Source organism: Furipterus horrens, unplaced genomic scaffold, assembly GCF_987537825.1.
Source record: "Furipterus horrens unplaced genomic scaffold, mFurHor1.1.pri manual_scaffold_12, whole genome shotgun sequence".
In the NCBI taxonomy this organism is placed as follows: Eukaryota; Metazoa; Chordata; class Mammalia; order Chiroptera; family Furipteridae; genus Furipterus; species Furipterus horrens.
The window spans coordinates 92,673,424-92,687,564 of record NW_028327182.1 but is presented as its reverse complement, the minus strand read 5'-3'; positions in this window follow the sequence as shown (position 1 = coordinate 92,687,564).

Genomic DNA, 14,141 nt, shown 5'->3' with positions numbered 1-14,141 from the left:
TGCTGAAAAGCGACCGTATCTACACAGTAATGCATAGAGTCCCATGTACATGCCTTATCTTTGCCTTCCACTACTTTTTATGTAGATATTTACGGCTCCCCGGGAAACCCAGAGGAGTCTATTTCCTGAAAGTCTTTGTTACTAGCCTAGTCATGGCTTTGCCCGTCTGGTATCACATTCACAAGCGGTCTGTGTTGGCAGAAGGAGAGATAGCAAGTTTACACTTCAGAGGGTCACTTCACTATGAAGCAATCCGTTCGGAACCGTCTGCCGCTGTTCTCACCAGACTCTACCAGCCAGGCACCCAGAGAGGAGAAAGAACTTCATCTTATTAAAATGGTGGCAAATCCTTCCAGTGATCTTAGCGTACTTTAAGCAGGTTATTATTAGACAGAACTGACATTTCACATGCAGAAATATTCTTCACTTGAAAGTCAAGTGTCATTCAAAAGAGAGAGAAATTATTTAGGATTTCTTATAACAGCAAAGAAATCCCCAACAAACCATCCTTCTAAATGCCTCCATCAGTGTAGGAATCAGGGCCGGAACAGAGGGCTTTGATTTCTCTCTGAGGCAAACAATAATACCAGAACGGAGTGGCTTAGGGAAATGTTCAGAAAAGCTGTCAGCAGAGTCATGTTCTATACGCACAGCCAGACCCCCTCCTGGACAGCTGAGGCCCAGGGGAGGGTGGGCGTGATTCATTCCCCAGGCCCGCCAGGAAGAAGCCCCCCTGCCCCTGCTTCATCTAAACTGCCTCTCCTGCCCCTGTGGGATGTACAGACCCTGAAGCCGTTCACCGAGATGCGTGGAGAGTTATTTGCTGCCTAGACCTTCAGAGACATGCACTTGGCTCAGCAGAAGCTGAACACTTTCAAGAGCACAGTGAGAAATGGGCCGAGAGCATCAAAAACTTGATAGCTTTTTAGAAAACTGGATGGTCTTGCTGGTACAGCTCCCTATGACCTGGCTAAGCGGTGATGCCAATGGAAAACATATCAGGAAGAAACTGATGAAGACACCTGAGGACACGGCCGAGCGTCCTGTAAACACGTCGCAGAGCTGATCCTTTGAACCGCGAGTCCCCGCCATGGGAAACCTCTCAGAGACCTTAAACAGGGTTTCGCATGAAACTGCAGTGAAAACCTGCAATTCTCTCGTGCGCTGGGATCAATAATATCAAGCAGTATTTTCTCTTGGAGAGAAATTCAGTCTGACGGGAGAGAGACGGGGCCAGGAAGGGTACCGGCCCCCTGGCTCCCACGCCTGCCTTAGGCACGCGCTGGGAAGCAGTTCCAAGCAAGGGATGTCGCCAGGGGCAGAGACCCATCCTGACACAGTAACGTGTTATCTGGGCTTGGCATACTTCATTATCACCACCACGGGTCACTGAGCTTCACCAAACGCATCCATCAGCCTGGACGGCCACGTGCAAGCCGCCGCCCGCAGCCAGAGGGCGCAGCGACCGAGCGCAGCCCCGCGTCGCCCGAGACCAGGGTTCAAACGAGGAGGCCCGGGAGCGCAGCCCAGGTTTGTCGGTCTCCAAGTGCTCTCTAGTGGCCGGATGCGCGAAAGCGTCTCCCCGGCTCGGAGGCGCCGTGGCGCGGCCCGGGAACTGGATTTCTCTGCGAAAGGCAAGGTGGAGACGTTTCCACCGCGATCTGCGGCACGACTGCGTGAGCAAACTTGCCTTTCCAGTCGCGGTCTTTCTGCCCAGGAAACACTTACACGTGAACAAACTCAGCCCTGTAATATCGATACTGTGTATTACCAAATTAACGGGGAAGCGTTTCGGTTTAAATGAATCCTCATGGACACCCAGGAGGTTTGTTAGTGAGAGGCATTTCTAAATCGAATACAAGGCACACTTAGCTTGTCCATCCATCGGACTGTGCCAATGCACCGTATTGTGTTTCAAAGCCACCTCGGAAGTCCCTGCTTTAGGGAGCGCAATGAGGTTAAAATGCTGTGCCCTGAAAAGCCAAAGATGCCATTTATGGTCCTTGAATACCCGCAACCTAGCCAGGCACAGGCCTGACATGGGTTATAGGTGCAAACACGGGTCCAAGTTTTATCCAGATACAAGGCAACGTCCACGGTCCGCGCACAGGGAGGGGAGCTTGCCCTGAGTCGTGGCAAGAGAGGAAACTGGTGCAATGAAGAAATATGGAACAACTGAGTTTTGTTTTGTTTTTTAGAGGGAGACCTGAGGGTCAGTAGAATGTCCTTCAGCAGTAGCTGCTGCCGTGAGGTCCCCTAAACTCTCAAAGGACCCGGTAGGGAAGCCCTGGGCCGGGCGCCTCGCAGGACCAGGTGCCAGTCCCGGACCCTGCGGGCTCCCTCCTGTGGCCCACGGCAGCTCCTCCAATCGCACGCTCTTTTCTTTGTGTTTTCTGCCTCTTCCTGGAAACAGATTCTTGTTTCAGTTAAAATAACTGAGCCCAGTTTCGCTACCATGGAGCCCTTTTGTAACCTAGCATTACAACTGATGTTTTGACTGCGCTCAACTACGGAGTATGACCAATCCAGTCCAAGTCCTGGCCTCAGGTAGACGCGGCGTTCAGCGTCAGGCACCGATGCCTCCCATCTTCGATCCCAGCCCAAGACCCGTCAGAGGGGGACGGGGGGGGGGGGGGGGGGGGGGGGGGGGGGGAGCAGAGGATCCCGTACTACCACCCCTGATTTAGCTCCAGCCATCTGTGGCACGCAGCAATTTTAATATTTTTCTTGCATTGCCCTTAACCAGCTTCTTCCCTCCACTATTTTTGATATTTCCAGGTCTATGATTTTAATATTTTAAAGTTTTTTTTTTAAGTTGAAACAATTTTCCTTTTAGTATGGGACAGAACTGTATTCTAAAACCAAAGTTAATTGTTTCGTGCATGAAGCAGAAGATGAAGCAAACAGCTCTCAGGCGGCTCCAAAAAAATTTGAATGACAACGTTGAATTCAGGCCTATATTATCAACTGAGATAATAACTAAGAATCTACCAGGATTTTTCTCTGACAATAATAGAAATTGTACTGAATTCATGAGTACTTGAGTCATCAAATAGAAGATTATATCTGGGGAAAATAATGAGTTTAGTGATCACATGAAAACCAGTATGACATATGCTAGATTGTATTTTTAGAATCAAGGCTTGGAGCCAAAGAGAATATTAATAGATGCATGTACTTTTGTTCATCATAAGCTGACATCCAGTGATAGCATCACTGGGCTTCCCAAAACTGATTTCAAGAAGAGAGTAAGCATTCCAGGTGTGACCCCAAAATAATAAGATTGACTATTTCAGAGTCTCTGTCATTACCTTATAATCAAATTCCATATCCTCCTGAAGTGGCTAACCTTTTTTTATTAAAGAAAAAAAAAGACATATTTGTTGTTACATCACAAGTTTTATTTTATTTGTCCATTGGCCAACCCTTTCTGGTAAGCTGTAGACTCTCAGTGAATTGCACTTTCTACAAATTATAAAACTAGCAATGCAACTGGCGTACATTGGAAACACAGGTAATGTCTGAAAACACCATCATCCTCATCATCCCTAAGATTTACTGAGCACTTACTTGCCTTGTATTATATCAGTTAATTATTGTAACTGAGGAAATATATAATTATACCCATTTTACCGATTAGGAAATTGAGATTATAGACATTAAGCAACTCACCCAAAGTCACACAGATAGTACGTGGTGGAGCCAGGAGTCAGGTGTGTTGACCCCAGAGCCTTCTACAGCTCTGGGCTGTCTTAGTTTCTTAATATGTTGTCATCAAAAGGGATGGACATACAGTATCTAAACCTAATGGAATGCTAAGTAACCAGGAAGAATCCTGTATGCAAAGAATATTTAATAGTACGTATGAAAACGTCTCAAAATAATTTAAAGAAATGAAAATGTTCTTGAGTACTTAACTGTGTGCCAGACGCTGTGGCAAGTTGCTATATATACATCATCTCATTTAATCCTCATATTAACTGATGGCATAATTAATTCTGCTATTTTCTCCATTTTAAAAATGTGGACATTGCGTCAGAGATATAAGAATCTTGGCCAAGATTGCTGTCTGGGTAACAATGAGAAATTGTCCTTTGTCTTTGGCCATGCACTGTCCATATGCCAGCACAAAGACAACTGTCCTTTGACCTTCTGTTTATTACTGGGGAATAAACTAAGCTTACGTACTCCCTGGACAGTCATGTCCCTGAGGAAGGTTTATTCCAGTAAATTATGTAAATCACACAGCTCTGTGCCTTTGCAAGAGTTCCAGGTGATTCCACTCCAGGGACAGCTGCCAATCTCTCTGTCCTCCCACTTAACATCACAGATGGCGACACGCCTGGACCCAGAAAGGTGCTACGGCAGCTTTGCTGCACATCCGGCTCTTCGCCTGCCCGTGGACAGGCTGACACGAGGAGACAAAGGAAGAGTCGCAGCAAAGTGAGAGTGATCAGAACCGAATACACCATGTATCCATCTTAGCGAGAGGGAGTGGTCTATCTTATCAATGCTCCAGTCAGAGGGATTTGAGAAACCTAAGCCTTAAAGACTACTCTAGGTTTTCCCAAGACCCTTCCGGGAATCACTCAGTTCTACTTGGCCTTGACCATGCAGGGAAGTCCAGTAGGAGGAACTGCAACAGGAAGGCCAAGGCACAGAAAAGAGAGAGGGAGTTCTCCCAGACGCACAGCTCAGCTGACTCCGAACGAGATGCTGGGGCCCGATGACAAAGGAAGGAGACAATCTGTGCCGCCCTTCGGACCGACGGTTCTCCGGGTGTGGTACGGAGACCGGCCCGTGTCCTGACACTGTCTGGGAAGTGTGTGTGCTAAGTACAGATAGCACTGTTCCGAAAGTTTCCGAGCAATTTGACAGAGTAATTTTCTGTTGACATTTGGGATTTATATTTTGTATGTCTTTCTTTTTTTCTAGAACTTTATTTTTATTTTATTTTACATAGCTGTAGATCTAGCAGAGATTGTTGGGGGTACTCTGGCTCCTTCGCCATAGATTATTGAGAAGCACGGCTTTAGATCCGTGGCTGCAGTCAACGCGTGGTAAAAGCATTGTCCTTCCGGTGACCAGCACCCCCCACCCCTGCCCTCCTGTCCCACAGGCAGGCTGATGGGAAAGCCATCTGCAGACCTCAAGCCAGAATGGGACAGAGCCTTTGGAGAGGGAGAGTATAAAGATACTAGAAAGAAAAGATAATAAAGTTATGTAATATCTACCATGATTTAAACTCTGCCTCTCTTCCTGAAGGATTGCAAAGACAACACAAGGGGTTTATTCGGGAGTAAACTGCCTCTTGGGCAGGAAGAGAGACTTAGAACCAGGAAGGGAGGTATCTCTTCCTTTACCTTTCAAGAGAGTAAATGTGAAGACTGACAAAAGAGAGAAAACAAAGCATAAAATAACTCAAAATGTAATGTACTGTTAGGGCTGCCATAACCAAGTGCCATGGTCTGGGGAGGCGGCTTCCACTACGGGAATGCATGTTCTCACTGTTCTGGGAGCTGGAAGTCCAAGGTCAAGGTGCCGGCTGGGTTGGTTTCTGGGAAGACCTCTCTCCTTGGCTTGCAGACAATGTCTTCTCTGTGTGTCCTCTCTGTGTGTGCCCATTCCTGGTGCTTCCTTCTCTTCTTATAAGGACACCAGTCATGCTGGATGAAAGGGCCACCATTGAGAACTCATTTGACCTTCATTAATTTTTTAAAGGCCCTGGCTCCAATATGGCAACATTGGGGGCTAAGGCTTTTTCACGTGAACTTTGGGGTGTGCAGCTCAGCCCCTGAGAAGACCTGTGTCTCAGCTGCCACTCAGATTTGCAGCAGCACAGACGTGCGGCAGGCCCAGCCAGCAAGGGGGCCACGCTCGCGACCTGCCGTCCGTACCAGGTGCTCATTCCCGCCCTTCATTCTCGGTCCTTCGGTGACTTCACCGGGCTTCCTTGCTCCCCTGCCACGCTGTTGATAATAGAACCTGTAGCATGTGACCAGCAGGCCCGTCATTAACTCTGGTTCCTAAGACCATAAAAAATTAAAGCCCAAATTAACTGAAATGGAAAAGGCAGGACGCTACGCAGAGAACACCCCCAAAGTCTGCCACAAGACAGAGGAACTGAGGTCTGTCCCTCGCTCTTCAAGGTGAAAAGGTCGTTGTGGGGATGCTGTGGGTGCCCCGGCCATATCCCTCAGCCTCGACACTGAGAACCAGCGTCCAAGGCCGAGGACTTTCTCTGGCCCCAGAAGCAGCCCTGCCTGCAGGCAGACATTTAAGCAACTCAGCCCCACCCCAGAGGCCCACCCCCAGCCCCCCGGGCAGTTAGTGTTCTGGTCACATGCCTCCCTGTGGGACTCAGCTCTGGACCCCACAGTGACGGTGGGCTCATGCCCAACCCTGTAAATGCCCCTTTTCTGACCATTTCCCTGGGTTCCTAGAGTGGCTTCCCAAGAGTCGCTCACACTTGAACCCCCTCTCTCTGCTTTGTGCCCACCCTCGCAGATCACTTATTAATAACAAAAGAAATGCCGAAGACACCACCTTAACTAAGAGAGCAAACTTAGCGCCGCCCCTGAGAGGACAAACTGATGCAGTGGGAAGTGCGTGTCACCTGGAAAATATTCTTGACAAAACTCGTCAAGCTCATTCCAGTCTTAAGGAACCAATCAGAGTGTTATGGGTTCCACTGTGTCTCCCCCCAAGTTCATATAGTAAAGGCTTAACCCCCAGGACCGCAGGATGTACCTTTATTTGAAAATAGGGTGTTTGCAGATGCAATTAGTTAAGCTGAGATCATACTGGAGCAGAGGAAATCCTAAATCCTATGAACGGTGTTCTTATAAGAATACACGGTTTGGAGGGGAGCCGCCTCAAACCACGGAATGCTGGGAGCCACCGGAAGCTGGAAGTGGGGAGAATGTATTCTCCCCCAGAGCCTTTGGAGGAAGCATGATGCTGCCAACGCGTTGGTTTTAGATTTCTAGCCTCCAGAACTGTGAATCCACAGATTTCTGTTGTTTTAAGCCCCCCAATTCATGGTACTTTGTTACAGTGGCCCTAGGAGACTGATGGCACAAATTCAGACCATGGGATGTTCTACAACGAGGCTAATTCTTTTAAAATAACGATGTCATAAACAGCAGCAGCACAAGAAATGGGTGAGGAACTATCCGAGACTGAGGAGACTAAAGAGACATGCTAACTAAATGCAGTGTGTGACTCTGGATTAGATCTTGGATATCAGAGGGCCGATGGGAGGAATTTGAATAAGGATAGATATTATGGTGTTAAGCTTCTTGGGGGTTGCAAACGGTGCTATGGTTACACAGGACATTTCCTTATTTTTAGGAGTACAGAGTATTTAAGAGTGATATGCCATGATGTCTACGACTTGTTTTCAAATGGTTCCAACAATATTTGCATACATGTATCCACACACAGATTGATCGAGCAGCTGTGGCCAAAGGTTACCAACTGGTCATCTAGAGGAAAGGTATACATATTACTCTGTCATCTTTAGCTTTTACATTTTTCAAAATAATAAATTGGGAAAACTGGTACATTTCTTGTGGGCGGTGGTTTATGGCAACCACCACTTTTTCACAGATGTGTAACCTACATTCATATTCTAATAAATTAACTAATTCTGAAAAAACTGGTTGACTTGTTCAATCCATATCTTGTTTAAGTGGATGGGTATAAGAGATATAGGACTACATGCCCTTTGAGAAACCAGAAGGGAGCAGACTGTCCACCTAAAATTGAGATCCTTTTTGGGACGAGTGCACCAGTTACGGCTCCTATTTGCCACCCTGCCTCTCAAGCAATCTAGACTCCAGGTGTGTCATTGGCTGACTCCCATAAAACCAACACACACACACACGTGAACACCACACCCAACAAGTAATTTTCTGCATTTCAACTAACTCGTCTTTTAGCCCTGGAAGACCAGCATCCCAGATTTAGATCCAGCATTCTTTTTGAGGCTATTATAAAACGCTGTGAGCTTTACTCATGAAATAAACCCTTCCAATGTATCTTTCTCACTCAGTTATTTAGGTTCAAGGTTCATGTGACAGAGTGTTGAGAACTCTGAATATGTCTCCACCATATTTAAAGTATTGCTACTCTCTGGACACCTCAGGATAATTTCTGACATTATGACAGATATCAAAACCTGAATGACTGAACCTGTGAGTTCAAAGCAGTTACCTTATGGCTTTATAAAGCATCTCTCTAAAGGATCCCTTCAGTCATATATTAGAGTTCATTTCGATAACATAAAATTTTATTTATATACCGGGGAATGTCGGGAAGCATTGCTTTATCTATTTTTTCTCCAAATACAGAAGAGAATGCCTCTGGCCTCACCGTAAGAATGCTAGAGGAAAATATCACCTGATAGGACCGTAATTGTTACCTGTGACATCTCTCAGATAGACTGTGGGTAGTTATGTAACATATAAACTTATGTATTTTTATTTTTAGTAGCTCATACAAATAGAATATGAATGGGAATTTTAATTGGTCAAAAAATGACAAGGAGGGTGAAGACAGTACCGACTTCTTCAGTCTTCTATTCGCTGTGATAATTTCTCCCCTTGAAAATGCCTTCTCCACTGGCCTCCATGACAGACATCATCTTGTTTCCTTCTGACCTCTCTGTCCACATGGGTTTGTTCTCTTTGATGGTTTCTCTTCCTCGATCACTGCTTAAGTGTTACCTTTCTCTGGAGACTTTTCCTGGCTCTCTCCTCACTTAGCACACTCTCTCTGGGGCTCCCACTCATGGCTGACCTACTATGGATAACTGCCAAACATCTTCTCTGAGCCGTGGTTGATTTTCAGATCTTCAAAATCAGGTGTGTGTCTTCTTGCTGAACATCTCCACTTCTATGATCCATGGGCACCTCAAACACAAAATGCCCAAAACCCATATCATCTTTCCCCCAAATATGGCTCCCTTCTGCATCCCCTTGCTCAGTGGTCATAGCCTTTTCCCCAACATGAAACCTTGGGGTTGTCTGAAACTGCTCCCTTTTCCTTGCTCGCAAACTATTGAATAATTAATTGTTCAATATGCGCTATTGAAGCTATAGCCTAAATATTTTATTTTTAATGTGTTTTTAATTATCACTGACATACAATGTTATATTAGTTTCAGATATACAACATAATAATTCTACATTAAATATCTTTTAAATCTTTCTCCTGTTCCCTATCTGCACTTTCAATGACTTGATTAATGACTTGATGTTTCTGTAATATTCCAAAATTGCCTATTTGTGAATGTACTCCTTGTATTATTGTCGGAAGAATGTCTTTTATTATCCTCACCCAAGGATATGTTTGTTTATTAGAGAGAGAGAGAAACACCGATGTGAGGGAGAAATATCAATCAGTTGCCTCCCATACACGCCCTGACCGGGGATCAAGCCAGCAACCCTTCGGTGCATGAAACAACACTCCAACCATTGAGTGCCCGGCCAGGGCAAGGATTTTTTTTAATATGCAAATAATGCCATATTCCTTCACTGCTCAGAATCTTTTAGTACCACCCCTTTACTCTCAGGAAGATATCCAAATGCCTCAAAAACACTCTACCCAGCTTTCTCTGATCTGGCCTTTTGCCCATTCACACTAATTGTGCCATGATCGTGAATAGCATTTAATTTTCGAATCTTGTTCAACTGCCTCCTACCTCTTTGCACACACTGCCTTCTCTCTCTGGAATGACTTTCTTCTATTTGCTTGCACAGCTGACTCCTACTGTCCTTGAAAGTGTGAGCTCAGGCATCACCTCATCAGGGAAGACTATCTCAGTCTGATTAGGTATCTCGCTATGTGCTGACACCCTTCTCTGTTTATACATCCGTCATGCAATATAATATAATGACATTGATTTATCTTCTAATCCGCAACCTTCACTGGATTGTGAAATTCCTAAGTGTCAGACAGGCTCTGCCTTCTTATCTTTATATCCACATGACCTGACACATAACATTTGCAAGCAAACATTTGTTAATGGAAATCTATGTTTAAAACTTGAAAGAAGAGTTTCCATGCATTTGGGTCATTCAAGGATTGTAGCTAATACTGAAGTTGAACATCGGTGATTACTCACCCAATCAAATATCAATTTTTTCTCAGTGACATGAGATTAGTTGCAATAGCAAGGGAAAGGGAATTTTTCAAATGGCCTCCAGAAAGCTGCAATAATGGTTGTAAATTCTTTTATGACATTACAATAGAACAATTAGTAACAAACATTCTATTTTTCCAAGTTCTCAATACAGTTTTACTTTTACAAGAAACCTAACTGTTTTTCAGCACTCCAGGCCTCACTTAAGCTTTCTGACTTGCATTCAGCTGATCTGTAGCCAACTGGAGATTTAGAGAGGAAATTCTCTTTCGTCTTTATATAACAAGTGCTACAGAGTCTATCATCTTTATGAGATTCACTGATTTGTGACCACATCAGTTGACATTTTATAGCTCATCAGAAACTTCCTCAAGGCAGAAATTTACAGTCTTGTGCCTAACAGCCAACAGCCACAGAAGTAAGTATTCATGCACCTGCTAACATTTGTGTTCTTGAACCTCACTGTACAACTTTATTGCACTGCACAATCTCTGACAGCAATTCTTTCTCCTGTTTTCGAGCATTCTTGATTATGAAACTATAAAATTATGAAAATATGAGGATTAGAATCTTCTTTTTAACATTTTCCTAGATGGTGTTTTTCAGCAGAAAAGTGAAATTATTTAGCTAATATGGAGACTTATTCAAACCCTTCTTTTATTATTTGCCTGCTTCTTTCCAAGGGAAAGAAATACTTTATTCCTTCAGCATGGAGGAATTCCTCTGGAATTCCATGTTAGTAACTAGAACCTTATGGAGATTACAGCTGGTAACATTTCCTTTCCTTTCATAAACACGGGGGACGTTAGACAGGTGTCTCCAGTATCCGAAGACCAGGAGCACAATTATGTGGGATCCAATGAGAGTTCAGCACCATGGACAGTAGGACCGCACTCCATTGCCCCACCTCTGAATTTTTTCTTCTAATATTCTGCCTACATGCCATTACCCAAAACCAGTTGTACTAAATGGTCCTTGAGGGTGCCAGAAGGAAAACATTAAAGATTTAACTTATAACCTTTTATCTAAAAAAAATTTAAAGTTAAGTTTATTGATATTAAAGATGTGGATAGACAGGAGTACACATGTATAATTATGAATGAATACATATATATTAAGGGTATATACTCAAAATAATTTTACAAGTATGTATGCAATCAAATAAGTTTTGAGGTGGCTACTAGAGATGATGGGGCACCCCTGAAAATTTTGACCAGGATAATGGCATGATGAAGGATGAATTTTAAGAAAAACAATCTAAGAGCAATATAGAGGTTAGATTGCAAATATGAGGGGGGGACCCCAAAATTGGAACTTATTTATTAGAAGCTGTGTATTTATTCTTACATGTTTAAACTTCAGTCACCTTCAAGTACTCTCCATGTGGTGCACCACATCTATCGAGACGTTTCTTCCACTGTTTAGAACCGTTTTTTAACTCATTGATCTTGATGCCTTTTAGTTCATCCGCCATTTTTGGTTTCACCTCTTCCACATGAGCAGAACGTTTCCCTGTGAGAACTTTTTTCATTGGGAAAACAAAAGTAACTTGGGGAAAGATCGAGTGAATAGGGAGGATGGGGCATGGGGGTCACCCAATTTTGGGTCAAAAACTGCTGAACACTCAGAGCAGGGTGGGCAGGTGCGCTCATAAATCACCCACCATGAAATGGGCAAAGGCATTGGAAAAGTCTTCAAAAAAAGTTTACTGAAGCTGAATGCAGCCTCTCACAACAACACCAGCTGGTACTCTGATACCAATGGGTTCCAAGAACACTAACCTAGCTGGGGAAGCCTGCAGTACAAGGAGCCCACCCTCCAGAAGAAAATTCTGGGGTTGTTTTTTGGGTCCCCCCTCATATATGATTAGTAATAATAATTGTGATAAATAAATTTCCACTTGCCAGCTGTAATATACTGGGGACTTTTCAGGTTCTTCCTCTTTGGTTTTCAAGACGTGTTTTGAAATTTATTTCTATTTTTTGTTAGTAAGTGCATAACAAAGAAAATTTTACTGTCATTGAGTCTTTTCCTCCAAACTTCTTTCTTATTTTTAACTTGGATATGTTGCTTTCTGTTTCCTGTGGCTCCAAAGATACAAAGAAACTTGGATGTTGAAAGTCTAAAATCTTTGGGTAACCATCAAGTCACCCTAACCTTGGCTCTACCCATGACAAAGTAGGACCACAACCCATGGCAACAGCACACCTTCAGCTGCTTCCCAGAACCTCTGCTGGCCTTGGTGCAAACAGAAAAGGTCCTCCTCTCGTGCGGGTGCAGCTCCCCAAAGTGTTGTCTCTTTCAGTCTCCATCCTCACCATTGGCCATGCGCCCCGAGACAGGGCACAATTTCTGCTGTTTCCAGCCACCCAGTTTGTCATACTATGTCAAGCAGCCCTAGGAAACGAATACGTGTACCATCACCTCTCCCTCATCTCACACCTGTGGCCCAGGGACCGAGAAGTAAAAATGGCCTGCCTCAAAGATCGGTCAACAGGGCAGGTTGAAGTGAGCTAAAAAGCGACTACAGATGCACCACAGGTGGCCCTGACAGAGGAAGGTGAGGGAGAAATCCTCCCATGGGGCAGAGCATTGGTCACTCTTCCTAGTGATCACTCTCTATTGAGAAAGAAGAGGTTCAAGGTACGTATGGACTTGGTCTCTTGGGCAGCAGTGAATGGTTTGGAATGGTTGTTAAGGACATGGAAGGAATATGTGGGAACGGGACAAGGGGGCCCAGGGACGAGATGTAAGGATGAGCCGAAGCAAGTGGACACAAAGCCTGAAGACCCTTCCATTGTGTGGCAATACCTGTCGAGGAGCTTCTCCTGCAAGAGTCATTAAACCTCCAGGCAGATGGGGTGGCGCATCAGCTGATGCGCGCCAGGGTCTATCTGTGCCACTCCCGTGCTTGCAAAGGTGCCCGGGAACAGAACGGACAAGTGGCACCGATGGAGGGCGCCTGCAGAATTTGCTCCAGCTCTTCCCCGTGTCTGAAACACTCTTTCCCAGATATCTGAGTCCTTGCATATCTCTCTCCCCTCCTTCATGTCCTGGACAAATCACCCCGCTTAGGGAGTCATGCTTGCAGGAGCAGATTTAAGTTCGAAGCTGAAGTTGCAGGCAACATCACACACATGCCCCCGTGTGCGCCGGGTGTCACTGGTAGCTGCGGAGTGTGCAGCAGGAGACACTGTTTACAATTAGGAAGCGTGTCCATGCAGACAGTTCTGCTAAACTGCTTAGTCAGAAGCTCGGGACCTATAACCCCAACGTGACAGCAATGTTTTTATAATCTTTTCTCATTCTAAATAAATATTCACTCTGGGGTCTAAGATTTATTCACAATTTTGTATTTGTTTCTTAAGGAGAATGTCCGCCCAACTTGTATGTGCTTTGTGTCCCATCACAGCCGGCCGCCTGCCTATCCCAACCACACTTTGCTCTGTCCACCCCCCACCCCCCAGCTCACACCTACCCTGCTCTAATTTTCTTTTTTTTTTTCCCCAGAGCGCTCATCACCTTTAAATATACTATATAAGTTCCTTTTGCTTCTTGTAACTGAGCCTCCCTCTTTAGAATGTAGGCTCCAAGGCAGCAGGGACCTCCGTGTTGTTCATGGGTTCCGTGTGCTTCTGCAGTGCCTTGCACATAGCAGATGCTCAATAAATACTAGTGGGGGAGAAGACAGATGGGAGGGCGAGAGAAATGCAGGAAGGAAGAGAAAGGAGAGGAGGAAGGGAGCATGAGCAGAAGGAGGGAACAACTGAGAGTCAGTCATGACAGCAAGAGCTACGCTAGGGACCCAGCCAAGGGAATAGATGACAGGTGTCCAGCAGTGACTGCCAGCAGCGCATGGGAGAAGGTCATCAAAGGCTCAGGGGCGGCTCAAGGGCCTGAAGCCTCCTCTCCCGGCCACCATGAGGCCATTGACAGTTCTCTCTGCACCCAAACACCATCTTGGGGAGGAAAAGGCAAGGGGAAAAAACTCTGA